The following is a 26,919-nucleotide window of genomic DNA, read 5'->3' as shown; positions in this document are numbered from 1 at the left end:
GTTCCCTGGTTCGATAGATTATACATAGGGTCCATTTCCCAAAATCTGGAAGCCTGAAGGTGGGCTCTAGAATGGGAAAAGGCCAAAAATCTTGCATGTCTGAAAGCAGACTGCAATTTAGATAAGGGAATAGTCTCTGAGCTCCTGCTGGGCTCCTTCCGTGCTCCTGTCTCCTGCCTCCTGCCCCCTGCCCCTGCTGCTTCCTGTCTAGCCCCCAAAGAAATTGTCCCTTAAGACTAAAGATATGTAAATACACCTCATGGCTTTAGAAAAAATGTACCCTCTCTGAAATGCCTGAGAGCAGTCACGTAGAAGACTACCTTGTATGCTATAAAAACCTGTAGAAATGAGTAGAATAAAACTTTCTTTTGCACGAACACTGAAGATGGAGTTGTGCTCCCCTTCTTTCACAATTGGTGCCCCGTGTGAGGATCACCAATCCTGACCACGACGTTTGAAAGCTGCGCAGTAAGTATAAGCGAGTTGTCTCACGATGGGTCAGAAGTTTCAGTCACTCAACGATATGGGTCAGTCTCTCAGTGTTCCCCAGCGCCGGTATGTGTTAGTTTTACAATGGCTGCTGCAGGCTAGTGAAGCCTCTGTTTCAGAAAATAATTTGTACTCTTTATTGTATAATGTTGTTCAACATAACCCTTTGTTTCCTAAGAAAGGCATATTAGACTTAGATGTGTGGGAGTGCATTGGACAAAATTTAAAGTGCCACTTTGAGAGAGGACAAAAAGTTTCCTCTAAAGCATTTACTACATGGGCTCTTATTGGCGATGCCCTGGCCCCTCTTCATATTGCCGAGACTGAGAGTTCTAAAACTGAGGTCCCTAAAAGAGAAACCACCACTCTCTCTGATAAATGCCTCCCACCACCCAAGCCCTCTGCACCCATACCGCCACCCGATAAAGGTGGTGGGAAAACTACCATAGCCTCGCTCCTTCCCCTTTCTGCCTTACAACCGCCTTCACAGCCACCGCTGGCGCTGCGGCCACTGCCACATCCACTGCATTCCCTCCCTAAAAGTGCTGCACCAGTTTTGCAATGCTGTCTTCACAAGGCAGCATTAGCCAGAAATTTTATTTGCCTTATTATGCTTAACCATATGCTTAACTCTAGAATTTTTTCCTAGAGTACCGGGACTGGGAAGTCCAGATGAAAGTGCCTGCCGTATAGAAACACCAAACGCATCTGAGTTAAGGTAGCTTTATGGTTGGAACTTTCCCTGTTTGGTAAGTGTGTAATTTTTTATTATGCTCACTTTGCTTTCTTTGTTTCAATTAGTCTATTGTGTACAATGCTAATTAAGTTAATCCAAGAGTCGTGCATGCAAACCCCAGATTTACAGTTCTTTTAAATTTTGTGCAGTTTGCACAGTTTGCATTTGTGTGAAAAACCAGTAACATTTAAACAGTTCCTACTCCTATGTTTTGGCTTTATAATTTCTTTTGCTGTTGTTCAGCCATGGGAAACTCTCAAAGCATGCCAGCTACATCTTCCTTAAAAACTATTCTTAATAATTGGCCTAAATTTAAAAAGTGTCATTAAAATTGTTAATAAGCTATAGCTGCAGCCAGCTGGCCTTTATGTGCGGTATAGCTAGCTATAGCAAACTGTCTCAAAAAAGACAAAGGAATCTATAAGTTAGAAGAAAAGTTAGAGTTTAAAAAATATATGCAGAACTCCCACCTCTGCTTTAATATCATGACTTCCAAAGCAATTAAAATAAAAGAAATAATAATGTAAATGTGCCAGCCTATCAGTTTTTAAAATTAAGGAGTAAAAAAAACCTAGTCAAAAGGGTCCTTACAAAAACCTAAATTGCTGAAAGAACATCAGAAGTAACTAATACAATTTAAAAATCAGCAAAAGTGCAAATTGTCAAACCAGTGTCATAAAATAATATCTCTACTAAGAAATCTGATAATGAGAACTTTAACTCCCTCTCTCTATAAAGAATGTTTTGTTTTGAATATTTAGCATCATTCTAACAAGTTTGATTTTGGTGGTAATAGCATGTTGTATAGAAGGTATAAAGAATGTTTTTCTAATTGAGGAAAAAAGGCAAGTAGCTTTGTCCTAAATGACTGATTGTTTAGGAATGTAAAATAAAGCCTGGAAGGATAAGAATGTGGTATAAAGCTTAGATGGATACAGAAAGTTGTAGGTTTGTAGAAAGTCGAAAGTTTATTTCTGTAGTCAAGGTTGAAAGATAGGTAGAGAAAGCTGTAGAAAGTATGTAAAAACAATTATTTCTGTGGTCAAAGTTAAAAAATGGCAAAAACTAGTAATAACACTGCTTAACAATAAAACCTCACAACTTAAAGAAAAAAAGGTGGTTTTATAAAACAAAATAGCATTAAATATTTTAACCACCAGCCAAAGCAGTAATTAATATTCAATGTTGTGAGTATATGCCTAATAATTCACAAAATATAAAACATTCCTGCAAGATCCTCATGTTACGGTCTCCTGTTTTTATTAAGAAAAGGTTTCCTTAAATTATTAAGGTGTTATCTCTTGATAAAAGGTTATAAAAGTGTTTTTCTAAGTAATCAGTATAGGATGCAAAAAGTCTCTTTTATCAAAATAACTTCTTGCACTCAATGTATGTTAAGTTTATCATGTCCTTGGTTGTTTAAAAATACTGTCTTCTCATTTTTAAAAAAGCTAAGTCTTTTCCTTAACTTTAACTAAATAAAAAATATATATACTGTTTCAAACCTAATAACTTTTAAGATTTTACTTTCTCAAAATCAAACCCTAAAGAATATCTTTTTATTCCCAGCAGTTACAAATAATTTATTCTATCACATTAGAAAAATAAATAAATAAATAAACTACTAAAAAATGATTAAATTCATGCAGTGTGTTATAAATTGCAGAAAAAATGTTTAGACAATGTTATAAAAATTAAAAACTTCTAACCTTATTTGGTTCCTAATGTGCATAACATCAAACAACAATACAATACTAATAATTATACTTTCAGTTATTTTTAAAAGGTTATCTTTCACAAAATAGCCCAGTGGAAACCTGGAGCCCACCGTCCTGCTTCCCAGAAGACCAATGATGCTGTAACAACTGTACAAAGAAGATACCTCCCAAAGCTGACTCTGGTGCGGATGGACCAGCCTAAGAAGATGTGGCACCTATTCCCAAATCCCCCATGATATCCCTATGTATAAGTTTTATGTCACTATACCAAATTGTAATCATAATAAAAAGGGGGGAGATGCGGAGACACGGAAGGTCCCCTGGCTCGATAGATTATACATAGGGTCCATTTCCCAAAATCTGGAAGCCTGAAGGCGGGCTCTAGAATGGGAAAAGGCCAAAACCTTGCATGTCTGAAAGCGGACTGCAATTTAGATAAGGGAATAGTCTCTGAGCTCTTGCTGGGCTCCTTCCCTGCTCCTGTCTCCTGCCTCCTGCGCCTGATGTTTCCTGTCTAGCCCCCAAAGAAATTGTCCCTTATGACTAAAGATATGTAAATACACCTCATGGCTTTAGAAAAAATGTACCCTCCCTGAAATGTCTGAGAGCAGTCACGTAGAAGACTACCTTGTATGCTATAAAGACCTGTAGAAATGAGTAGAATAAAACTTTCTTTTGCATGGACACTGAAGATGGCGTGTGCTCCCCTTCTTTCACAAATTTTTATTCTGTTACTTTTCCATGTGTGGTAATGAAAATGTTCAAAAATTAATTTTGGTGATGAATGCACAACTATATAATGGTACTGTGAACAACTGAATTTATGCTTTGTATGACCGCATGGTATGTGAATATATCTCAATAAAAATGAATTTAAAAAACTAAAAAAATAACATATATTCTGTAATTATAAGAATATAAAACAATTAAAAGTAAATTTTTTAAGCAGGTAAAAGTTATGGTGATTTTTATAGTGATATCCTATCTATACTTTTCAAATATTCTAATGCAAATTTCTCTAAATACACAAATATATATTAATAGGTACATATTCTCTATTATCAGATACTGCTATTTTATGAGATACATCTATTTTGTTCTGAAAAGCATGTCTATAAATAGAATTCTATGATACTGCAGTATTTATTAGTAAACTGACCTGTGTTCCACATGGCCACAGAAAAATTGCTACGAGATGCAGATCCAGATTTAGGGTAAATTGGAAGAAGTATTCCAATCTATGCTGAGAATAATGCTAAAAGGAAAATAAACAACAAGAAACAAAAATAATGTTAACTCAACCTCTGACCTTTTCTTTTCTTTTCTTTCCTTTCCTTTTTTTTTTTTTTTTTTTTTGCAAGAGTGCCCACATGTTCCTCTTACATGCATACCTAATAAGTTTTCTACCTGATTACTCTACGCTGTGCTGAGCCCTTGAATTCATTCTCAAGGCATGGCCAGGAAACTGGAAGCCCAAATTCAGCAACATATTTTGGTGAGCCAGGAGGGAGACACTTCTCTCCAACTGTCTAGACTGGTGAGTCATGGCTATTGACTGGGAGGCTTGGCTGCATGCTTTCACTTTTTCTTCTCGCTTGGCATATTGCTATCCTCTCCTATGTCCTCATGCAACTCTGCTCCCACAGGACAAAAACTCGGTACACTCTGAGACTCTGGCTCTTGCCTCAGAGGTGGCGACAGGAACCCATCTCCATGCTGCATAGATCCAAGGAGGCTCAGGGTGGTGGGCGACACCTCCCTTGGGACCTGACTGGGGGCTTCTCCCCATGTTGAGCAGGAGTCCAATTGGAGCCAAATCAAGTCCCCCTGTTTCTCTCTCACTCTCCTTCCTCAGCTCTCTGAGACTTCCCCACACTCTTTTCCTCTCTTCTGAGGACCCAGACCCATCCTCCTGCTGGGTTTTTAACTCTTTTAACCTCTTGTGGTAGAGGACCTTTACTCTGTCTCCATGAGAACCTCCCTCTTTCTCCTCTGTCTGGCTTTCAATGCCTTCTGGGACTTTCCGTCTTTTATAACACAGGATTCTGGGCTGATTATTTTTGTACCAAACAAAGTATCCTCTTTAATATTCTAGGGAGTCACCTCTGGTTTATGCCCTTGGGAATTAGGTGCTTTCCAAGGGCAGTGTCTCCCCTCTAGGGCTTAACAGTTTAGCCTCTATTGAGACGCTTTGTGGTCTAAAAGTTCCCCTTTTATAGCATACTTGCTTTTATTTATTTATTTATTTATTTATTTATTTATTTATTTATTTATTTTTGGTATACTGCCTTTACTAAAATTAATGGAAGCATATTACAATGTTACTGTTAACTATAGACTCTAGTTTGCACTGATTGTATTTTTCCCCAATACCATCTCATTTTTCACATCTTGCAAAGTTGGCATTCATTTGTTCTCCCTCATACAAAAACATTCTTATATTTGTATATTTAATCACTATTGTTGACCACTCTATATTTCACTAAGTTATATAGTCTCAGTCTTTATCTTCTATCTTACCTTCCAGTATCACACATACTGCTAACTTTCCTCTTTCAACCATAGTTACAGTCATCTTTTTTCAGTGTACTTACAGTACTGTGCTACCATCACACAGTATCATTCTATCCATTTCTGGATCTATATAATTAGTCTCCTTGAACATTCTATACTCCTTCAACTTCAAATGCCATATCTTTGCCTTCTTTCTATCTCCTGATATCTTCATTTCTACACTCTTCTCCCAACCTCTCTCTCCTATCTTTTCCTATCTGTCTGTAGCACTCCCTTCAGTATTTCTTCTAGAGGAGTTCTCCTGTTCACAAATTCTCAGTATCTGTTTATCTAAATATTTTTAACTCTCCTTCATTTTTGAAGGACAGTTTTGCCAGATATAGGATTCTTGATTGACAGTTTTCTTTTTCAGTATATTGAATATATCATACCACTGCCTTTTTGCTTCCATGGTTTCTGCTAAGATCTCTGCACTTAGTCTTATTGAGCTTCCTTTGAATGTGATGGATTGCATTTCTCTTGCTGCTTTCAGGGTTCTCTTTGACTTTGACATTTGAAAATCTGATTAGTAAGTGTCTTGGAGTAGGTCTATTTGGATCAATTCTGTTTGGAGTATGCTGTGCTTCTTGGATCTGTAAGTTTATGCCTTCCATAAGATTTGGGAAATTTTCATTACTTCCTTTATTATTCTTTCTGTCCCTTTTCCCTTCTCTTCTTCTTCTGGGACACCTATGACATGCATATTTGCACACTTCATGTTGTTATTCAGTTCTCTGAGACCCTGCTCATATTTTTCCATTATTTTACCCAGCAGTTGTTTTGTGTTTAGGATTTCCTGTCCTTTAGTTCACTGATCCTTTCTTCTGCCTCTCCAAGTCTGCTATTATATTCCTCCATTGACTTTTTCTTCTCTTTATTGTGTCTTTTATTCCCATAAGTTCTGCCATTTGATTTTTCAAGTTTACATAGTCTTCCTTATGGTCACCCAGTATCTTCTTCATATCTTCATCTCTTTTGTCACATTTTCTTTCAAATTTTTATTTGATTTAGAAGATTTGTTTGAATATCTTCAATTAGTTGTTTCAACTCCTGAATCTCAGTTGAGGTGTTAATTTGTTCCCTTGACTAGGCCATATCTTTGTGTTTCCTGGTGTGGCTCATGGTTTTTTGCTGTCTAGGCATCTGATTTTCTTGATTAGTTTATTCTGGAGGTTGCTTTCTCTCTTTTGCTTATGGTTTTCTTGTTAATTATCTTTGATTTCTATCTTTTTGTTGTTTCTCTCACTGGTCAGTTGTCTGGTTAGCTCTACCCTCTCATCTTCCCCTAAAAATCAGCCACACAGTGGCCTCTTACATGGATGGGAGGTAGGCACTGGGCACTCCAGCAAGTTTACTGTATGTGGTAAAACAAATATACTGGCTTCCAGTGGTGCTCTGTTTTCCACCTGCCAGCAAAATATGGGTTTGTTTTAGAGCCCTGTTTAACAGTTGGGTCTTCCATATTTCTCAGCCAAAACATGGCTGGGTGTTCCAGTTTGCTAATTCTGCCCATCATGCAAAATACCAGAAATGGATTGGCTTTTATGAAAGGGGTTTATGTGGTTACAAAGTTACAGTCTTAAGGCCATAAAAGTGTCCAAGCTATGGAATCAACCAGTATACCTTCACTGAAGGAAGGCCAATGGTGTCCCAAAAACTCTGTTAACTGGGAAGGCATGTGACTGGAATCTGCTGATCCCAGGTTGTGTTCCAGCTACTCTCTCAGCTCTTGTGCATTCTTCAAAGTGTCCCTCTTAGCTGCAGCTGCTCTCAAAAATGTCACTCTCACTTGCTCTGAGTTCCTTGTATTTGTCTGCTAATTTATATTGCTCCAGTGATTTAATTAAACCCACCCTGAATGGGTGGGTAACACTTCCATGGAAATTATCCAATCAGTCTTGCCCACAGTTGATTGAGTCAGATCTCCATGGAAACAATCAATAGGTTCCAACCTAATCAACACTAATATGTCTGCCTTCACAAGATTGCATCAAAGATAGTGGTGTTTTGGGGGCAATAGTACATCCAAACTGGCACAACATGTTTCCACACAGAGCAAGTAGATCAGCTCCTGTAGTCCTAAGAAATGGTCTGGAGAATCTTTTCACAAGTGTTTCAATTCCCTGCACATTCCTGACTCTCTAGCAGTTTAGTAACTTAATCATCCTCAGAAGCTGCTTTGCCTCAGCACAGATTTTGTCTACACAGCTGTTCTGGTTTTCTAATGCTGCCATTATGCAAAATACCAGAAATGGATTGACTTTTATAAAGGGGTTTATTTGGTTACAAAGTAACAGTCCTAAGGTCATAGAAGTGTCCAACTAAGGCACAAAAAATAGGGTAACTTCACTGAAGAATGGCCAATGGCACCCAGAAAACCTCTGCTAGCTGGGAAGGCACATGGCTGGTGTCTGATCCTGGGTTGTGTTCCAGCTCCTCTTTCAGCTCCTGTGTGTTCTTGGTTCTTTCTCCCAGGACCTTTCTCTCTAAGCACCTGGAGGTCCTGTCTTAGCATATCCCAGGGCAAACTCTGGTCTTCATCTCTTAGCTAAACATCCTTCTGTCTGCATCTCCAAGTATGTCTGAGCATCAGCACCAGCAAGCACCTGGGTCTGTGTGGTTCTTTTTAAAGTACTCCAATAATTTTTTCAAGACCCACACTGAATGGGTGGGGCCACAACTCCATGGAAGTAATATAATCAAAATTATCATCTACAGTTTGGTGAGTCACATCTCCATGGAAACAGCCTAATCCAAATATCCCAAAAGACTGGATTAAAAAATCATAGCTTTTCCTTGGGGGACATAATATATCCAAACCAGCACAACAGGTGAGCTGAAACTGTGGGATTCTTATGCCCTCATTTTCTTGGTGAAAGTCTGGTGATGTGGGGCTCCATCTGTGACAAAGTACTCCCTCAGCTGATCCAGTACTCCAGCCACCCCCCAGGCAAGGAAATGGCCACCAGCTGCTGCTTCCCTCAAGGATGGGGAAAAGGCTTTCAGACCCAAGGCTGAAAACACAGTCTCTGTCCATGCTTTCTCAGTTTCTTTGTCCCTCACTGATCTGAGCTTTGAAATGTCCTCCCCTGTCCTGCATGTCTTCAAATGATGGGGTATGTCTCACAGCTGTGAGAGATTTTATAGTCTGTGTCCATGGTGGGAGGGGTCATGTCTGCTGACTGTGCCTTTCCCATACTGAGACTGACTGGGGGTGGAAGAGGACCAACTGGTCTGGGATGGAAGATTCCTATTTGATATTTCTTGTTTTTCTTCAATTCAGCATTTGTAGGTTCCTTTTCCTGTCTATATCCTCCTCCAGAGTTTCAAACAATTCAGAATTTTGTCTTTTTCATTGAATCTCTGGAGAGATTCATGCTCACTTGTTAATCCTTAGGAAACAGGAAACTTAGAGGACAAAAGTATTCCTGGAAGTGTTATCCTAGGCTTCTCTCAGTTGGGGTGAATGCCCATACCTCTGGAGCATAGATCTAGACATTTCCCATGGAGGAATGTCCCAGGGATGTCTCGGTGACTTGTCCCAAAGATACCTGGTGACTTACTCCTTGTTTTCCAAGAAATTTGAGCAAGTGGAGAGGATGGACTCCTGAAGAGTTCTGCCCTGGAATACTTCCAGGCAAGGCCCAGGAAATCACCCAGAAATATATATCCAGGCATCTCTCAAGAAAGGTGATGTATGTGATTTGAGTCCCCAACTCCTCGAGAGCATTGACCTGGAATTCTTCTGAGCAAGGCCTGGGAAACCCCCAGAAGCATAGGTCCAGACATCAGTCAGAAAAGGTGTTCTGGGGATGCCTGGTGACTGTATTCCCTGTGTTCTCAAGAGATTGGGCCAGCAGAGGGAAATACTCCACTCTGACACACATTTGGACACCATGTGACCACACTGGCACTAGTGAGTCTCCTCTACTTCCTTTCCTAGAGAGAATGGGAAATGCTAACATTCAATATAAGCTAAAAGATGGGTATGCATAGCCCTCCAGTAGGACTCTTAATTATAACACCATCCTCCAGTCTGTAAAAGACAGGGAAAATAGTCAAAAGTTCCCTATGTCCAGATGATTATAGCTCTCTATAAAGACAAGAACCTGAGAGGGATTTGTCACTTGTGTTAGGCCCATGTCTCAATTTCTATTTAAAAAAATAAAGATCTTATTGCTCCCCTTTTAAAACTTGTTTGCTAAAAGGCATGAGAAAATGTACCACCAAGCCAGTTAATTATAAGTAAGGGAGATCACTCAGGAGAAAGAGGAAAACCTGAAAACCTGGCTCTGTTTGGCATGGGGGGGGGGAGGTGGTGGGAGGTGGGTGGTGGAAGATCTAAAAAATAAAGCAATGTCAACCTGGACTTCCAGAAAGATCAGACTTTGCTGGGCACCCATTTCACCAGCCAGTCTGCCTCTGACATTCATAGAAAGCTACAAAAGCTCTCCATTGACCACAAATTCCCATTGATGACCTACTAGAAACTATCTTTTATGTCTTTAACAATTGGAACAAGGCCAAGGAGAAGAAGAAGGCAAAAAGAGGTAAGCAAAATACCAGGGAATAGACTCAGCTTATTACTGTTGCTGTTAAAAGTGCCCTGCCCCCTCAGGGTCACTTGAATCATGGCTCCAAACCTCAAGGGCCTTGCTTCAACTGTGTGTCAGAGGGTCCCTGGCAGAGAAAGTGCAAGAAAACTCAAAAGAACCTTCAACCTCCAGACCCAACAGGGCCTTACCCCAAGTGCCACCAACATGGGTGATGGGTCCAGGGAATGCACTGCCTCCTGAATGGGGGCAGGATAGCCCTTCAAGCTGTGCTTGTGGCAAGTAATGAAGACTGAGGGTACCTGAGGCTGAATTTGGCCTGCTGACTTTACATCTGACAATCAACCTAGAGGAGCATTGGGTGACACTTGATGTGGCAAGTAAAACTATTAATTTCTTAAATAATAGAGCCACTTACTCAGTTCTAAACTGCTACTCTGAGCCTACCTCTATTCAGACTTACCTAAATATGGTAGTTGTGAACAGTTAAAGCCAAAACTAAAACCTTCACTACCCCTTCTCCTTTGTAGGTTTGAGGACATTCTACTATCCCATCAATTTCTCATTGTCCCCAAGTGCTGAACCCTCTTTCTAGGAGGGCCACCTTGAGACTAGTAACTTCCCACCCTTGGCTAATATTTAACCCTTTGTTTGCCCAGAGGCCCCTACTGTATCTAGGCCTCTCAGAATCCCAAAGGAAATCCTTAAGCAACTAAACCCATCTATAGGGTATGAAATCATCCTGCAGCTAGCCCACAAAATAGCCCTTATCTATTTAGGTTCTCAGTCCCAGATTTTAAAAATGGATTTTTGTATCCTTTTACCCTGATTCTCAGTACCTATTTGCTTTTAAGTGGCAGGGACTTAAGGATAGGATTCCTACCCTGTTCACTTAGTGCTGCTCCAAGGGTTTTGAAATAATCCTCATATCTTCAAGAATGTCTTAGAAGCAGACCTTACTGACCTCCAACTGCCTCAGAGCACAGTCTTGCAAAGTCTTAATTTTGTGAACTAATATACTCCTAGTATGAAAGTGAATCTTGTTTACAGTTATTGCTATCTACAATCCTTGAATGGATATAGAAAGTTGTAAAAGGTTTATGAAAGTAAATTCTCTGTATCATAGTCAATAAGTCTGTTTATAATATTATTTTAGAAAATAACTTTTGTGTAAAACTATGTATGCGTACAAAACTGAAATTTAGTTTTCTTTCTGTTAAAATAATGTAGTTGTTAATCTACTCTTAATGAAAGATTATAAAAAGTTTTTTTTTAACCATCTGAGTACTCTGAAAGATAAAAATTTTATATCATATCAGAATAATATCTGTGAAGACTCCGGGCCTGGGGCCCTGTCCCCTCCTCCATTGTGAGATACCTGCAGCCATTTATGCTGACCTTATCATCCTTTACTTCAAAAGACAAATCTGGCCTGCCTTTGAGCAACAGCAATACAAGATGGCAGCTACCAGTGGCTTGGACAATTTTTAAAAACCAAATATACAGCCTTAAAATAGAATGTGGACCTAAATACCCAGAAACACCTCCCTTTGTAAGATTTGTGACAAAATTAATACAAATGGAGTTAATTGTTCTAATGGAGTAGTGGACCCAAGAGCCATAACAGTGCTAGCAAAATAGCAGAATTCTTATAGAATCAAAGTTGTCCTGCAAGAGCTTTGGTGCCTAATGAAAATATGAAACTCCCTCAGCTGCTTGAAAGAGAGTATTACAGCAATTAATCAAAAAGAAAGACCACAGGCCCACCCCCAATCAATTTAAGCAGTCTTCATTTTCCACCGTAGTAAATTTTCTAGGTATGTCTTATATACCTCAAGTACTGGAAAGGAATCTCCCATTCAAAGGCATTTTATCTTAAGATACTGCAAATAATACTAATTTTGGTCCATTTGAAATATATAAATTGTGCTATAACAAATCATACTGCCAAGTGTAATCCATACACTTCTTGGATCAAGAAAGTATACTTAAATTGGTTCCCATCATAACTGGTGGGGGACATCTAGCTCAACTGTGAAAAGACATATCACACAATCACCTTGCTGCTGATTACATGGCCTGGGGTCTCTGCCTTCTCCCCCTTTACCTCCCCATCCTTCCTCCTTCCTTATCCCTACAACATCCCTCCAGGTTGGGGTGGCTTATTTGAATAGATGTGAAAGTTTCAATTAGCAGCCTGTGGGACTACAGCTGTGTGTTTGGGTACTTCATCTGAACCCCCTGGTTTCTTTTATAGCTCTTAAATGATCACCCCCTTCCAAGCCATCATCTTCTTCCCACTCTCCACAACTACCCTTGGCCAAAGAATAGATTGTAACTCACTCTGCTGTCTTCTGACACTGACCTTTGTTGAGGAATTCTTTCAGGGCTTTCCCTGTATCTCCTTCCATCTTCCCTTACCAAGGGATGCTGCTTTTTCCTTCCTCCTCCTGAAGTCCCTTCTTGTACCTTCACCACCCAATGCTTTTCATTACACTTCCTTTCTTTGGTCAGCAGCCATCAGGTAAGGTTGGAAAAGTATCTGACCTTCCTCATTTAGTTTTGGAACCAAATTTCTTTACTCTCCACCAGCCTGGGAAGTGAAAATTGGGTCTGCCCTGCCACCCTCTGCTGTCATTGTCAACTGATGCATGTTTTTTAGCTCAGGTTTTGATATGGTAAAAAGAACATTCACCAAGGTTACTCAGACCTGCCAGCTCTCAAAGACCTTGTGATTAAACTTAGAGAAAAGCCACATGAAGACACTTATAAGCACACACAATACCCCTGAATGAATTTTTTCTTGTAATTGATTTTGCTTTTAAAATTGAAGAAGTTTTAAACAAACAGGGCTCTCCTTTGGTCATCCTTGCAATCCGTTTGGTTCTAGTTTGGAATCTGACAACCGGAACAAAAAGAACTTTGAAGTTGGTGCATACTTTGGTTTTGGTGCTGCTGCCTTTCATGATCCTCAGCAGGGATTAAGAAAGAACTCAGTGTGCACAGCAGATCCCTGAAATTGGCAGCCTTCACTTCCTGACAAATTGCTGTTTTTTTTCCCATTTTTCTGTTCAGGACCACTAAATGCTACTATGGATGCATACTGAAATAACAGCAATTCATTGAGTCCTAAAAAAAAGTCTCCTCACTATTAAAGGAAAACTCTAGTAAAGAATTTGTTATTTCATGTTTTAAAAGTGAAGTGATCCTTCTGTTAAGTTAAATTTGTCACATATTTAGAAATTGTTTAAAATTCCTAAACACTTGACAATATTCTATCTTAATACTAATCTGTGTGATGTTAAGAATTACAGATCATGGGAACAACCAAAGTTGCTACTTTGCTCTAAAGCTTCCAAACTTAAAATTTCTGTAACATACTATCTAATTTCAGCTGCCTAGTCAGTTTATTTGCACAACCTAATTCAGCTTTATTTGACATGAAACCTAAATTAAGTATAAAATCTTAATCAGAAGGTAGAGTATTTGAAAAGGGACTAAAGAAAAACATGAAACTATTAAACTTTCCCACCTGGGGAATTCCTATTATTCTCCTAAGCAATAAGTGCTCTGTGAGGACCCAGGGTCTGGGGCTCTATCCCCTCCTCCATTACTGAGATACATGCAGCTCCTATGTGACCAGGCAACAAGCCCCTCCCCCCAGGGGGGAAGCATTAACACATCCTTCCCCTAATTAATGTTAATAACCAATTTGCTGGAGACTTTGTTGTATCCTAAGCTCATAAGATCCTGTTGTAACCAAATCTTGCAAGAAACTCCATAGTTACAAACCTTTATAAGCTATAAGCACCCCCCACCACCATTCATTTTTCTCTCTGTGGAATGGTGGAATATTGACTTCACTCTCACATCCCACCACCATCAGGAAAAATTGTCTCCTGTTTTGTAAGTTCTTAATTAAACTCATGGGTAACTCCATGCCAGGTGAGTTCTTTGGTCTTAGGGCTAATCTGGGTTGCAACAGACTTCCAATTCCATAAGTCCAGCTCTTGCTACTTATTTCTGTAATAACAAAATTAAGCCTATTTATAATTAATGCTTAAGTGTCACCCTCAGAGAACTTCTTTTGTTGCTCAAATGCGCACTCTCTCTCTAAGCAAAAATCTACAAGTAAACTCATTACCTTTCTTCCTAAGTGGGACATGACTTCCAGGGATGTAAGTCTTCCTAACAAATGTGAAACATTACCAAGGATGAGACTGGCCCTTGTATTTTTGATTCTCACCAAGTTTATTTTTCCAGACTAGAAGCCTTTCACACCAAACCAATGCTGATGTGAGGATTTCCAGCTGTTCCAACTGTCCCTCTGTACTCCTCCCCTCTCAACTTAAACAGATATCCAGAAAGTTCTGTGCCCTGTCAAGCAGGGCCTACACCTCTGAAAGCAAGAAACAGCTACAGAAGACAGAACCTCATCCCTAAGTAACCCTTAAGATTGAGGGGTGAGAACTTTCTGAGAGGGAAGTTGAGGCAGGCTAGAACAGGGAAAGAAGGGAGAGAAGAGACCATGAAAGAGCCTTGAGCCAGGATGGTTAATCGAGGTTGTATGGGCCTGTCAAGCACAGATACCCTGCCTGGGGTTACCCACTTATGGGAAACGCACAGAACCAACCAACCCACTTAATGCACTATCTACCACCAGGCACCAACCTGGAGAGAAGGGAGGGTGGGAAAAAGAGCCCCAAACAAGGAAGGAAGAGGGAGAGTAAGTAAAGCTAATCGATAAAAGCATATGGCCTTATATTGCTGGGGCCTCTTGTCTTTTCACCTCTGTCTTTGCAAGTGTCTCACAAATGTATCTAATAAATTTTCTACCTGCTTACTCTAAAACAAAATAAAATAAAATAGTTTATTTAATATTTACAAAAGCCTCATGTCTAATGTTTGATAATAAATTCAAAACAACTTTAGTTTTGTTTAAAAGAAGACAAAGTGTAAAAAATCTGTACTAGTTCACTCACACATGTTTTGTGGTATATACCATCTGACCAAAGCACCTGCAGACTTACTAAATCAGTGACATATTATTGCTGTTACTATTATTATTATTCAAAAATATTTTGAAGACTATGTATTCAAGCTTACATAAATAGACTTACAATACTGGAAAAAAAAAAAGATGCCTCAATTTCCCATAATATTTCTCCATACTATTATACATTTGAATTAAAATCAACGAATATTTGATAATATTTTATAGCACTATGTTCCAACCCAGCTTAGCCCAAAGACCAAAGAACACACCAGGTATGGAAGTGAACATGGGTTTAATTGGAACTTACTGACATATGATGATCTCATGGCTGCAGCCAGCTTGGAAAGTGAACCATGCAGAAAAGAGGAAGGAATGACAAGGGGGGTGGCTTATACAGGTCTGTGACAATGGAGTTTCTTGCAAGATTTGGTTACAACATCTCACAAGATTTGATTACTAACAGCAATTTTAGAGGGAAGTTTTAATGCTTCCTCCCTTGGGGGTAGGGGCTTCTTGCCTGGTCATGCAGGTGGCTGCATGTATATCATAATGGAGGAGGGGGTGGGGCTGCAGGCCCTGGGTCTTCATACACTGTAATAAATGTTCAATAGTTCAGTAAGGGCTATGGTGCATTATATGATATATAGATATTTCTATGGAGGATATAGACATGGATATATAACATTTTAAGTGGAAATTAGAATAAATACTTCCAGAAATAATTCCTCTTGAGAAACTACACTGTTCGCAGATACCTATATCACTTTCTTTTGGTTGTCAAATAAGTATAGCACAGTAATTATATATGACAGAAATAAATCTGAATACAGCAATACAAAACTGCAATCCAGTAAAGCAAAATAATGGGGAACATAAATTCAGAAGTAGTTTTGAGAAATTTTTGGACTTACACTTATGGCAACATGGTGGTAAATCTTTTCTAAATAACTTCTTAGTTTCTCTGAGCTGCCATCACAAATAATACAAAATGGGTTGACTTAAACAGCAAGAATTTATTGGTTTATGGTTTGAGCTTAGAAGAAGACCAAAATAAAGATATCAAGAAGACATGCTTACTCCATGAAGACTGTAGTATTCTACTGCTGGCTGCTGGTGATCTTTGGTTGTCCTTGGCTTCTATTTCTTTCTCTTGTCACATGGCATTGTCCTCTCCTTCCTGGATTCTTTGACTTCTGGGTTCTCTTTATAGGGCTTCAGCTTAAGTGAAAATAACATCTTCAAATGTCCTATTTACAATGAGTTTACACACACAGGGACATGGATCAAGGTTAAGAGCATGCATTTGTTGGGGTATGTTCTAGTTTGCTAATGCTGCCAGAATGCAAAACACCAGAAATGGATTGGCTTTTATAAAAGGGGGTTTATTTGGTTTCACAGTTGCAGTCCTAAGGCCATAAGGTGTCCAAGGTAACACATCAGCAATCAGGTACCTTCACTGGAGCATGGCCAATGGTGTCTGAAAAACCTCTGTTAGCTGGGAAGGCACATGCCAACGTCTGCTCTGAGTTCTGGTTTCAAAATGGCTTTCTCCCAGGATGTTCCTCTCTAGGCTTCAGCTCCTCAAAAATGTCACTCTTAGTTGCTCTTGGGGCATTTGTCCTCTCTTAGCTTCTCTGGAGCAAAAATCTGCTTTCAAAGGCCATCCCCAAAATGTCTCTGTAAACTGAAGCTCCTCTCTCAGTTCCAGCGCATTCTTCAAAATGTCCCTCTTGGCTGTAGCAAGCTTGCTCCTTCAGTCTGAGGTTATATAGTGCTCCAGTAATTTAATTCAGACCCACTCTGATCAGTGGAGCCATATAAATGAGCTGACTCAAAGAGAAGTAACTCAGTGCAGCTGTGAGCGACGTTTTGAAGAGGAGCAAGCTTGCTAGAGAGGAACGTCCTGGGAGAAAGCCAACACCTCCATGGAAATTATTGAATCAGAGTCATCACCCACAGTTGGGTGGGGCACATCTCCATGGAAACAGAGAATTACAATCTAATTAACACTAATAGGTCTGCCCACACAAGATTACATCAAAGATAATGGCATTTGGGGGGACATAATACATTCAAACTGGCACAGGGTACATAACTCAACCCACCACAGACCACCCTCTGACCCCATCATGACATATTCTTCCCACATGTAAAATATATTCACCCATCCCAATATCCCAAAAGCTTTAAGTCATCTCAATAGCAACACTAAGTACAAAGTTTCATCAAAACAATTTTATGTGTGTGGTCCTTCCTGGGGCAACATTCCTCTCCATCTGTAGAACTGTGAATCCTAGAAATTTATTTTGCATCCAAACTACAATAAGAAAACAGGCAAAATCTAGATATTCCCCTTTCAGAAAAGAGAAAGTGGAGGAAAACAGGAAGGAGTCAAGGGCCCCAAGCAAGTTTGAAACCCAGCAGGGCATCTCCACTGGATCTTTAGGTCTGAAAGCCATCTGTGGATCTATGCTTTGCTCTCCAGATCTGCAGGAGCTGCAGCTCCATCCTTTCCAAATGTTGGAGCAATGATAGTGTTCTTTTCAAATGCTAGGGCCTAGGCCCCACCATCTCCAAGCACTAGAAGGGTGGCCTTGCTCTGCCCAGACACTGGGGTGTAGGACCCACCCTCACAGAAATAATCAGACCATAGTTCAATGGACCAAACAACCGAAACAATAACCTAGCCAAGTTGACAACTGAAGTTAGCCATAACAACTTTTTAGAAAATTCATTAATGTACAATACATTACAAATTATATTTTCAGTAGATTAAGAAAAATAATGTTTAAATTGAATACTCAATATTTATAAAATTATTATTGGGTCAAAACTGGAAGGGAACATGTATCCAAATAAAGGAGATGTTTAAAAAAAATGTTATGTAAAAATCACACTGAATGACAAAGCAATCTCTTTCAAATCTTGAAGAAAGCAAAGAAGTCTACTGTCTCTGCTTTTATTGAACATTTTAATAGAGGTTCTAGCTAATGTGATAGAAAAAAGTAAATGGGTAAAAGTCTTAAGAATTAGAAAGGAATGTGCAAAACTGTGACAGATGATATGAATATTTATTTATATATTGATACCAAAATAGTTATTTAGATATTCTATTAGTATTAATATGAGTTTATCAATGAAATAGATTGCACTGTATTTCTAGAACAGAAATATAGTTAAAATGTAAAATAAAAATCTAATATCCTTAATTACGAACAAAAATAAACTACCTAAAATTTAATTTCACAAAAGATATGTAAATCTTTATATGTAGAAATTGTAAATCTGTATTGAAATACATTTAGAATAGCCAAAATAAATTTAGAGACATACCAACTACCATAGGTAAAGGAAGACTCAAAACTATTAAGATGTAATTTCTCCTAAAATTGATCTACATTTTTAATACAACTCCACTCAAATTCCTAGTAGTATACTTCATGAAAACTGTGAAAAGTTAAATATACATTTTATATAGAAGATATTATGATGAAAACTATCCCCTATGTTACAGAAACAAAATAGTGCATAAGGACATTTTCCCTATGAAAATCATAATGTAAAAAGAAATTGTAGCAATTAAAAGTGATAGGGATGTTTAGATAGAAGAAAAAACCCAACAACAATGGGCATGAATATACACCCCTGAAACATACTTATGCATACATGGAAATTTTATATGTGATAAACTCACTGATGCAGATCAGAGTCAATCAACTAAGGGACAAATGGTGTGGGAAATAATCAATTTTAGGTCAATTAAAGACTTTGTTATGAAAGGCAAAATTTTAATATAGTTAAATAAATAGTTGCCAGTGATAATAAGCTTGAACCCTTTGGAGTTCTGGTTGAAGTGTAAAATAGTGCAACAATTTCAGAAGCATTTGTCATAAGTCCTAACAATTCCTATCCTTGGTATATAACCTAGGAAAACTTTTGCCACTGTCCAAAGAATAAAGCAAATGTCAGTAGAGATGATAGAAAAATTGTACCATTTTTTAATAAATTACTTTATATACAACTTGGAACTTATGTTTTCACTTATCATACTTAATCCTTGTCACAGTATATGTGGTAGGAATGATTCCTTATTTAACTATTTAGGAAACGTAGGCTTACAAATTTTAATATTCATCTCAAATTCACACGGCTACTACGTAAATATATTGGATTTTGGATTAAGTTCACCCTGAATCTGAAGCTCAAAATACGTCTCCTAAAATTCACTGCTGCCATGGGCATTGACTAAACTTTATGCACTTTGATTCTCTGGTATCCTGTACATGGAGCACGATCAATAAACAATGGAAGAAATGGCTAGACACGGCCCCTGTCCTTAAAAGGTTTATAATCCCAGGAGACAGATTAGGCTGAAAATTTATCTGTTGCCTTAAATATTTGTGGGTCAAAATGTATGAGATATACTAGAGGTTTTCAAATTACAAAAAGCTTTCTTCAAATAAGCAGTAAATATCAGATAAAAGTATAAGATTGGAAGTGCGGAACAGGATCCCTTTCATTAAACAGGCCACAAACATACATCCTGAGGATTCTCTAAGATCCCCTTCACAGTGCCCTCTTGCTCTATATTTGAATATAAATTATGAATATAAGGATAAGAGAGCTGGAGAGAAAGAGAGGGAGGGAATGGGAAAGACATATTCATAGAGAAGTGATTCATTACTGGAGACTAACAGTATCATGGAAAATGTCTGAGCTGGGGCCTCAAAAAATAAATAGAATCTAATACAAAGAGAGAAAATGGAGGAAATTCTGGGAAAGAGAGCAAGAAAAAAAGCCACTGAGGTGATTAGGATATAAACATATACCATGCCAGACAGAATAGGAAATTAATTTGTGCTACACAGAAAGTAATTTCAGTTTTTAATCATTTTGAAAAGTCTGTGGCCAATAAGCAAGTAAATTTTAGCTTTATATCACCATGCATCCTAGATGTCATTATTTTCCTAAAGTGATAATATTTCTAGCATGATAATATTCATGATAATATTCAAATTCTGGTATGATTTAGAACATAAGAATAAAAGTAGTTGTCAAGAATAAAGGTCTAGCTTTAATATATATATTTTAATCTGAACATTTCATTATCAGTGAAAGCTTGCTAAAGTGACATCATTTTTTTATTTCTGTTAAAAATGTCAGTTCAGTAATTCTCATGCATCAATCTTTTTAAACATTTTTGGAGTTTTTTTTTTTTATATCAGTTAAATTGTACTGAAGTGAACTAGCTATCCCAACCCCTTCCATCTGTTTCTAAATAGGTCATTTTTCAAATAAATTAATATTATAAAACCATAAATAACACTTCTTTTAAAAATAAGTTTCATATTTTTCAGGTTATGTAATGAAGCCAGATTAACTAAGCTGAATTGATTAGGCTAATTGTTTATTTTTCTTACATACAGCATGGAAAATAATACCTGAAATAAACTCATTGAAAGCTTTTATTCAGTAACATGCAAATTAAGGCCATTGTTTCAAATGATGACCTTAACAGATAATCCACAAATCACCCAGCTGTATATATTTAGAATAAGCCCTTTGAAAAACTGACAGGGACTATGTTTTGTATTTTACTGTTATCCAGCAAGTCCTCCATTCACTCTATAGGCAAATTAGGACATTTACATAGCGAGATAATATTTATTTTGAACTGTCCTGTTAAAAAGATGCATAGCATGATGTTGCCCAATTTTAGGTTAAAGTAAAGAGAGGCTCAGGGAATCATAATCACATTTTTATACAAATAAATCATAGGTGAGCTGATTATAGTGGTAATTTGATAAGCTACATGTTGATCATAGAATTCTCTAAAAGGCCTCACTAAAGAATTATATTTTCTTACTCTGTTAAAAAATGTTTTCCATAATTGTTTATTCAGGGATTGAAAGAAAACTATAATTTTAGAAAGTTATAGCAAGAGATTCAAATAGATTTTTCTGCTAAATAATATGATAGTTGTATTTCTATATTCAGCCAAAATGACTGAGTGATATTTATATATAATGGTCCACTTTGATTTGGTTTTATGTTTTCCATCTTCCTACTTTTCATCTCTAGCATAGCCTTGCTAAATTCATTAAAAATCTTTATACAGAACTTGAATGTTTATCCAAATCTAATGCCATTTCCTCATCTTCACCTTTTGCTCCAATTTCATGACGAAATTCTACCCATGCTCCCATTAGCAAAGCATCAACTTCTCTATGACGTTGTACTTCTCTCTTTCTTTTATGTATCATTGCTTCATCTATGCTTTTTAATAATGCAAATATTTCCCCTTGTCATGATAAATGATTGTGCTTGTATATTTTATCCTATAAACTATATCAAGGACAGAGTCCAGTGGTTTCATCTTTGGAAGCACAAACCATTTTACAAAATATTCTGCACACAATAGTTGCATCACTTAATCTGTCCAATTAATATTGTTAAAATGTGTGAATGCTTAATTAACTTACATACCATATGTGTCTGTTTCCTAGCTGCTAAAATAAATGCCATTATTGTGTCCCACTGAACCAGCAGCAAGATTCACCCTGAAAGAATAAATAGGGGGAGACCCAAACAGAAACTGCCCCAGACATCCCCAAGATTTGGCCTGTTGAGATTCCGAAGAAAGAGGCACTGAATACTAAGATGATCAGTCGTTAAGCATTTATTAGGGGAATATACTTACACAGAGCTGAAGCTGCTTCACTATGGGCAACAAGAAGTTCACTTGAGTATGTCCATACCATGGCACGGGCCTTTATTATATAAGGTCGAGGGACAAAGGTGACTGAAGTTCAGAGGCTTCCATATAAGTCTTGTGAAAATGCTGGGTAGGTGCTCTTTTCCCAAAACAAGACGTGCTTAAGGCTGGCAGTATTCAAGGTCATAGCAGCCACAGGTCAGTATGCATCCAGGTAGTTATGGAGAGAGATACTTGAAGATGGGGACAAAGGTGAGGTCAATCCTATCTTAGGTAGGAGATGCTGCCTGTGTCATACAACCATACAATGTGTTGACTTAAATAATGGGAATTTATTGGCTTGTGACTTTGAGGCTAGGAGAAGTTCAAACTTGAGGTGTCAGCAAGGCTATGTTTTCTGCCCGAAGACTGTGATTTTATGGGGCTGACTACCAGAGATCTTTTGTCTTTGGCTTTTCTGTTACATGACAATGCACATGGCAGCATCTTCTCATTTCTCTTCTGGTTCTGTTGACTTCCAGCTTCTGTCTGCTCCCCATAGCTTCACTATCTGTCTAACTTTCATTCTGCCTATAAAAGACTCCAATAATCCAGATTAAAGCCAAACCTGGGTCATACCTTAACTGAGGTAACATCTTGAAGAGAGCTTATTTACAATGAGCCTGTACCCACCACAATGCTGACCAAGATTAAACTTGTTCAAACTGGGGTACATTTTTCAATCCACCACAGACCTCCCTCTGGACCCAAAAAAGACATGTTCTTTCTATGTGCAAAGTACCTTATTCCATCATAATATCCCAAAAGCCTTAAGCCATTTCAGAAACAATGCTTAGTACAAAGTGTCATCAAAATTGTTAGTGGGTAGGGCCTATCCTGAGGCAAAATTTCCCTCTGTGGTCCTGTAAAACCTAGAAAGCAAGTTGTCTGTTTCCAATGTACAATGGAGGGACAGGCAGAAGATAAACATCCCCATTCCAGAGGGGAAAATTTAGAAGGAAAACAGGGATCACATGTTCCAAACAAGTCTCAAACCCAGTAGGCCAAACTTGATTAGATTCCAAGGACTAAGAGTCATTACAGATCTGTTTTTCATCCAGTCCTAATGGAACTGCAAACCCACACCTTTCAAGAACTTGCATAGTGGCCACACTCTCTGAGACTGGGATGGTGACATTCTCCCGCAACAATGGGGTGCAAGCCCTGCACCCTCTAAGCTCCTCCAAGCACAGGGCAGACTGCATTTTCCACACACATAGGTGGGTCCAATCTTGGCTCTAGGAGACCTGTTCAGTCTAGACCTGGACTTCTATGGCTCTGCACTTGAAGTCATTCTTTCTTCAATTCACCTCTTCTCTGCCCCTTTCAGTACAGGCTGGCAGTAGTTCTGCTCATGCAAATTTTTTAAAACCTTGTTGACTTTGTGTGAAGTTCTGGAAGATACAAACCATCAGACAATAGAACTTTCTACAGATACTTCCTGGATAACTGCATTTCCAGCCCTGACTTCTACTGAAATGGCTGACTTAATCCATGTTCAGTCATACCCTCTTTAGCAAAGTGTTGTTCAGTTAAAGCCTCACATGGAGCTCTGTCTGAAAAGCTAAGGGAGGTCCCAGATAGAGCCAATTCTGGCCCTGGTCTAAGAACCCAGTATTTGGATAGGCCTAGAACTTTCCAAACCATCAATTTCAGGTTTATTTGTGCTTGTGATTTTAACTCTCAGCTTATATATTTCCTCTCATATTTTACTAATAAGATACAAGGAGAAGTCAGCTGCACCTTCCACACTTAACTTACAAATCTCAGCTCAATTACCAGGTTCACAGCTTGCAAGTTCCTCTTTCTATCTGACATCAGAACACAATTTTTCTAGTTCTCTGTCACTTTATAGCAAAGATCACTATGGTGGTTTGAAGCTGTATGTATCCTAGAAAAACACTTCAAAAAATTTAATCCATTCCTATGGGTGTGAACCCATTTTAAGTAGGACCTTTGAATGAGACTACTTCAATTAAGGTGTGACCCACCTCCTTCTGAATGGATCTTTATCCTATTTCTGGAGTCCTTTTTAAGTGGAGTGAAATTCAAATAGAAGGAGAGAAAGCCACAGAAAATAAGAAGCTGAAGTCAATGAAACTGAAAAGAGAAGGGAAAGACCAGGAGATGCTACCAAGTGCCTTGCTATGTGATAGGAGCAAAGGATTGCTAGTAGCCAGCCCCAGAAAACCACAGGTCTGTGGACCTGTGAAACTTAGAGGAAAATCACCTTCTTGCAATTTCCAATAACACATTCATCATTTCCTTCTAAGGTCTTGTTTTTGGTTTGCTAACACTACCAAAATACAATATATCAGAAATGCTCTTGCAATGGGGATTTATCAACTTATAATTTAGTTCTTAGGTCATGAAAATATCCAACTCAAAGCACAAACAGGTTGACCCTGGACTCTGAAGATAGGCTGCCAACATCTGGGACTCCTCTGCCACATGGCAAGGCACATGGTTACATCTGCTGGTCCTTCTCTCCTGGGTTCCATTGTTCTGGCTTTTGGGGTTCCCTCTCTTGGATTCTCTGGTGCTCTTCTCTGTGAGCTTCTCTTAATTTCATTTCTTAGCTTCTGTATGTATTTTATCTTCTTACAAGTGACTCTAGTATGAGGATTAAGACCCACCCTGAATGATGCAGATTAACATCTCAATTGAAATAACCTAACCAAAAGGTCCATCCTACAACAGGTCTGCACCCACAGGAATGGATTAAAAGAGCATGGCCTTTTCTAGGGTATATAACAGCTTCAAATTACTACAGCCTCATCAGAAGTACCCTTAACATCCATATTTCCACCAACAGTCTCTTTAAAGCAATTTAGACTTCTTCTGTTTAGCACCTCACAATTCTTCCAGCCTACCAATTACCCTATTTAAAAGTCATTTTCAACATTTTTAGGTTTTGTAAGAGCAGCACTCTATTGCCAGGATCAAAAATGTTTCCTACTTGCTAAAACAAATATGCAATCAGTTGTCTTAACAGGAATTTATCAGTTCAGAGTTTCAGAGGCTAGAACAGGTTTTCTCCCACGTTCAGAATCTTCTGGCTGGTAGACAATCTTTGGGGTTACTTGGTGGTTTATATTCCTAGGCTGCTCAAGCAAATGCCTTGAAATGGTTCAGCTTACATAGTGGGAATTTATTTGATCACCATTTGAGGCTGGGAAAAAAGTCCAAATTAAGGTACCATCAAAGTTATGCTTTCTCCCCAAAAACTGGTATTCTGAGACTGGCTGCCAGCGAACCTGGGGTCCTTAGCTTGTTATATGGAAAGGCCTGTGGCTCCTGGTCTCCCCTTACTCTTCTAAGTTCAGCTTCTTGCTTCCTGTGGCTTTCTCTCTCTCTCTGTGTCTGAATTTCATTCTCTTATAAAGGACTCCAGTAATAGGATTAAGAGCCATCCTGACTGAGGTGGTTCACACCTTACCTGAAGTAACCTCTTCAAAAGATCTCACTTACAATGAATTTACACTCACAGGAATGAGTTAAATTTAAGATGTTTTTTCTGGCATACATACAGCTTCAAACTACCACACTCTACACTCTGGACCCCACAAAGACATGTTCTTTTTATATGAAAAATACATTCATTCCATAACAGTATCCTAAAACCCTTAAGTCATTTCAGAAATAATGCTTAATATAAAGTCTCATCAAAATCAGTTTTAGGTATTGTCTGTCTTGGGGCACAGTTCCCCTTTGTGGACCTGTGAAACCTTGAGAACAAGTTATCTGCTTCTGATAAACATTGAAAAGACAGGCATGGGAGATACATTTCCATACCAGAAAGGAGGAAAAAGAAAACAGAGTCATAAGTCCCAAACAATTCCAAAACCCTGAGGGGCATAATCCATTGGATTTCAAAGTGTGAGAAGCATCTATGGAATTATGTTTGGGAAGATTCAATAAAGACAAATTCATGGTCTTTGATGTTAAAATCTCTCTCCTACATATGAAGTACATAATTTTGAGCAAGTTACTAAAGCTATTTCATTCTCAGATTCCTCATTAGGAAAGTGACAAATATTTCATGAAGTTATTTGAATATTAAGTTAAAAAATGCATACCTAACACATCCCCTGCCACATATTTTGGGTTCAATAACTACTAGGATATTTTCCCTGTTTCCTCTTTCACCTTCATTTTATATATCTGAAATATCTATATGCCTGTCCGGCGCCTTCTCGCTCGGTCCCACGCGTCCTGTCCTCGGCCGGCAAGGAGAACAGAGGGAAAGAGGGAGAGACACAGACAAACCGACACTTGAGGCACACAGTGGCAGTGAATGCAAGCCTTTTACTGGAGCCAGGAAGAAAACTTTCTCTGTTACATATTCCACACGAGGCTTTACACCCCGTGGGAGAACAACCTCTATGCGGCCGTCAGGCACGGCTCCCTGTGGGCTGTCTCTCCGAGGCTAGCGCGGGCACTTTCTTATATACGATAGTTACAACCAATGTGCAGGCACTACGTAAGCGTGTACAATAGGCTAGCAGGCAACCGCCGCCCTAAGCGTCATATGCGGAAACGGGATGCAGGCGCCATCTTGGCTCACTCGATGGGCGGGGGTAACTCCAGAGCAGGTCGCGGCGTGCCCAACAGGCCCTAACCCGGGAAGCGGCTCTCCACATATGCCTGCCTAATTATATAATGCCTAGGGAGCACACTTGTTAATTTTCATTGGGAGAGAAGGAAAACATTCCAAATATATGTACAGTTCTGTATAAATAAAAACTTCTGGCTTGATTAAATGTCAACAGATAGAAATGTATTTGCTGAGCTGTTTCCTGGTAATAAATTCAGACTTTAAAATTCAAGGACATTCTTTGTATAGCTAGCAAAAGTTTTTCGCATTGGAGAAGTCCCATAGCAACCTAATAGTTAATTTGCTAATTGCTTTACTCTCTACAAGCATTAACTAGACAGAATTCAGTTATTTTTGAAATACATATATATGCATGCAATAAATATTGCTTATACTCCTGACTTATTGAATATTTCTTTGCCTGCTATGTTTGTTTATATATTACATATAAAATATAAAATTATCACTATTTACATTTACATTTAACTATAATTCCATTTCAGAAAAAATACTAAAACTATTA

General features: G+C 38.5%; 1 long non-coding RNA gene across 2 annotated transcripts; it reads left to right on the top strand.

Moving 5' to 3' along the window:
- Window positions 1-331: 331 nt before the first annotated feature.
- LOC119528577 lies at window positions 332-3,329 on the top strand. Of its 2 annotated transcripts, none has more exons than XR_005215750.1 (3): window positions 332-468; window positions 1,139-1,238; window positions 3,031-3,329. It is a non-coding gene; the product is annotated as an uncharacterized LOC119528577 (long non-coding RNA). The 2 variants fall into 2 exon arrangements; XR_005215751.1 differs by lacking the exon at window positions 332-468 and adding an exon at window positions 518-555.
- Window positions 3,330-26,919: the final 23,590 nt, after the last annotated feature.

Source organism: Choloepus didactylus, chromosome 3, assembly GCF_015220235.1.
Source record: "Choloepus didactylus isolate mChoDid1 chromosome 3, mChoDid1.pri, whole genome shotgun sequence".
In the NCBI taxonomy this organism is placed as follows: Eukaryota; Metazoa; Chordata; class Mammalia; order Pilosa; family Megalonychidae; genus Choloepus; species Choloepus didactylus.
This window is presented reverse-complemented; position numbering and strand designations above follow the sequence as displayed.